The 3,801-nt window shown below is 40.0% G+C and overlaps 1 long non-coding RNA gene across 1 annotated transcript in view; it reads right to left on the reverse strand.

Annotated features, from left to right (window-relative positions):
• Positions 1–1,570: 1,570 nt before the first annotated feature.
• The window catches only part of LOC123735945 (uncharacterized), a 284,243-nt gene continuing 282,012 nt past the window's right edge, over positions 1,571–3,801 (reverse strand). The window contains exons 3-5 of the long non-coding RNA XR_014383110.1: positions 3,042–3,230; positions 2,299–2,406; positions 1,571–2,012 (exon numbers count right to left, since the gene is read on the reverse strand). This is a non-coding gene — a long non-coding RNA (uncharacterized LOC123735945). The remainder of the gene's footprint in view (positions 2,013–2,298; positions 2,407–3,041; positions 3,231–3,801) is intronic.

Here is a 3,801-nt window from a genome sequence, read left to right on the forward strand (position 1 = left end):
TCCAGGTACAGCGAAAATTCCTCTTTAAAGAGCTGTGTGCACAATCCTGAGTACACTGAGGCTTCATTGACATCAATGCCAGCCTCTTTCAGGTCTTCTTCATAGAAAATCAGATTGCCATTCACAAGCTGTTGAAAAGCCAGTTTTCCCAGTGACAGAATGCTGTCTTTATTCCAGTGTGGATCTGTCTCTTCTTTCCCAAGATACTTTTCATTCTTCTGTTTGGTGTGAAACACCACAAGGTGTGTGTACATCCCAGTCAGAGTCTTGGGCATCTCTTCTCTCTTATGTTTCAGCATGTGTTCGAGGACTGTTGCAGAAATCCAACAGAAGACTGGAATGTGGCACATGATGTGGAGGCTCCTTGATGTCTTTATGTGTGAGATGATTCTGCTGGCCAGGTCCTCATCACTGAATCTCTTCCTGAAGTACTCCTCCTTCTGTGGGTCATTGAACCCTCGTACCTCTGTCACCTGGTCAACACACCCTGAAGGGATCCTATTGGCTGCTGCAGGTCGGGTAGTTATCCAGAGGAGAGCAGAGGGAAGCAGATTTCCCTTGATGAGATTTGTCAGCAGAACATCCACTGAGATTGACTCTGTGACGTCACAACAGATCTTGTTCTTCTGGAAGTCTAGGGGCAGTCGGCACTCATCCAGACCATCAAATATGAACAGAACTTTGTACTTGTTGTAGTTGGAAATTCTTGATTGTTTGATTTCCATTGAGAAGTGATTAAGAAGTTCAATCAAAGTGTGTTTTTCCCCTTTCATCAAATTCAGCTCCCGAAAACGGAATGAAAACACAAATTGGACATCCTGATTTGCTTTTCCTTCAGCCCAGTCCAGAATGAACTTCTGCACAGAGACTGTTTTTCCAATGCCAGCGACTCCCTTTGTCAGCACAGTTCTGATACGTTTGTCTTGTCCAGTTAAGGGTTTGAAGATGTCGTTACATTTGACTGCAGTCTCTGGTCTTGCTTGTTTCCTGGTTGTTGTCTCAATCTGTCTCAGCTCATGTTCATTATTGACCTGTCCTGTTCCACCCTCTGTGATGTAGAGCTCTGTGTAGATCTTATTGAGAAGTGTTGGGTTTCCTTGTTTAGCGATCCCCTCAAATACACATTGAAACTTCTTCTTTAGATTAGATTTGAGTTCACGTTGGCAAATCACAGCAAGCTCATCTGAATGAAGAAATAGCACAGAGGATATTAATATTACGTCTGTTTTAATGCCTACAGTATTGTAGGACTGTTATAACATTTTAAATTATAATCATTTATTATCTTAACTGACTGTTTAAATGTTTTCATAATGCATTACAGACTGGTGTGACTGATAATGTAATTATTGGTATTATTGATGGTATTATTAATGTTGTCTCTCTGTCTCTGTCTCTCTCTCTAAATTAATCAACACAACACATCCCTTCTGCTACTTGATGAGGTCACTATGTGTTGTGTTAAGGTTGCTACAATATCATTGAGTTACACAGCTACTTTAGCTGTACTTTAGCTACAGCTTTTAAATGTTATAAAACAGCATTCAACATGAGGCAGACAGATCTTACATTTCTCCAGTGTGTCAGCGAGCTCCTTCTGGTTCATTTTCCTCAGGACGTGCAGTGTGATCTTCAGAGCCCCCTCTCTGGCACTGCTCTCCTGCTTCTCATCTTCAGCATCCACCACTTCCTTATCCTGCTTCTGACTCTCAAAGCCTTCTGGGAGTTCTGGACTAAGAATCCTCTTGAACATCTTCAGCTCGTTCTTCACAAATGTCATCATTTTCTCTTCAAGCAACTAAAATAAATCAAGTAAATAAGTTAAGCAAGAGAAGAAATGCTTTCTCATTAACACATTAATGAATAATTGACAGATCAACTTTACTTGAGGAAAACAAAAACAAATGTTCATAACAGGACCACATACACTGAATATAGAGTCCAGGTCTGTTTGATGACTCTGGGAAGACTGACCACTGAGAATCTCTGACTCTGATCTCTCCTGTTGGTTTCTGTGGACAAAACATGAGATTACAGTACACACACACACACACACACACACACACACACACACACACACACACACACACACACACACACACACACACACACACACACACACACACACACACACACACACACACACACACACACACTGTTTTAGGACTATGAAAATGGACTAAAGGATTAGCCTATGGATTATGAAAACAACAAAAAGAAATGTGAAAATGGGAGAGGAGAAATGACTAGAGACAGTGTTGTTTAACTCACTGACCATGACCCATGAGTTCTTCTTACCTTTGTTCAGTAGAAAAGTCTCCCTCTCTAAACAGTATAGGAGGCTCCATAGACTTCATGGACACACAGCTGGGTACAGGGGAGGCTGGTCTCTCCTGCTTGATTGGTCTTCAACACAACAGAGACAAACATTACATCTCTCATCTACTCTGATCTCAGATGGGAAACATAAGAAGAGTTCCAAAACGCTACATATCACTTTACAGAAATGAGCTTTTATTGTTTAAAGAAATTATGTATTCATTATTACATCTCTCACAGACAAGGATTTGTTTAAAATCTATCACTTGATGGTTTCATTTCAGAGAGACAAAAATCATGTTTTTTTATGCAAAATGCTATATATCTCCCTCACTCTCAAATGTGACCGACCGGCTCAATTTGGTAATTAACTAAATAATTGTAAGTGATAAAATTAACTAGTAATTCTCAGTAATTACTACTTTTGTAAGGAATAACACATTTTTTTCAGCACTAATGCAGTTGCTAAATAATTCCAATAGATGGGAACATAAGACCACAATGACATTTCAGAATATTAGTTTAGTTTTCTCCCTGGATACACCACCACTCCCCACGCTTCCGGCAGAACCCCTGCAGTACCTCCGCAGACCCCGGATTGAGAACCCCTGATTTAGCAGATGCTCTTATCCAGAGAGATTTACAGTAAGTGCATTCACCTTAAGATAGCTATTTATTTTGGAAATAAACTTAATTAATTATTCATAAAATTGTTATCTCACCTCTTAGCTTTGGTGTCATGTCCCCCAGAGAGATGCATTTTGGAGGCAGGGCCCCCCTCCTCTCTCTCCCCAGAGAGACTCATTTTAGAGCCAGGGCCCCCCTCCTCTCTCTCCCCAGAGAGACTCATTTTAGAGGCAGGGCCCCCCTCCTTCCTCTCCCCAGAGAGACTCATTTTAGAGCACTGACCCCTGTAAACAGAGATCCAACATGTTGGTTGTGGTTAACACAGTGACAACTAAACAGAGATCCAGCATGTTGGTTGTGGTTAACACAGGGACAATTAAACAGAGATCCAGCATGTTGGTTGTGGTTAACACAGTGACAACTAAACAGAGATCCAGCATGTTGGTTGTGGTTAACACAGTGACAACTAAACAGAGATCCAGTATGTTGGTTGTGGTTAACACAGTAACAACTAAACAGAGATCCAGCATGTTGGTTGTGGTTAACACAGTGACAACTAAACAGAGATCCAGCATGTTGGTTGTGGTTAAAACAGTGACAACTAGTTCTTGACTGTCAATTGTTCTCATGTATTCATTATCTCTTAGAGAAATAAAACATTTACTAACAGACATAGAAACAGTCAGGTGATTTAAAGCATCACATTAACATGTTGTTGTGACATTTCATCTCCATGGTAACTGTCAATAATAATAATAAGTCATTGTTTGTTAAGGTAGTTACAGACAGAACAACAACAATAACAATAATAATAATAATAATAATAATAATAATAATAATAATAATACGTCACTG

Source organism: Salmo salar, unplaced genomic scaffold (assembly GCF_965601325.2).
Source record: "Salmo salar unplaced genomic scaffold, fSalSal1 ptg000005l, whole genome shotgun sequence".
NCBI classification, from domain to species: domain Eukaryota; kingdom Metazoa; phylum Chordata; class Actinopteri; order Salmoniformes; family Salmonidae; genus Salmo; species Salmo salar.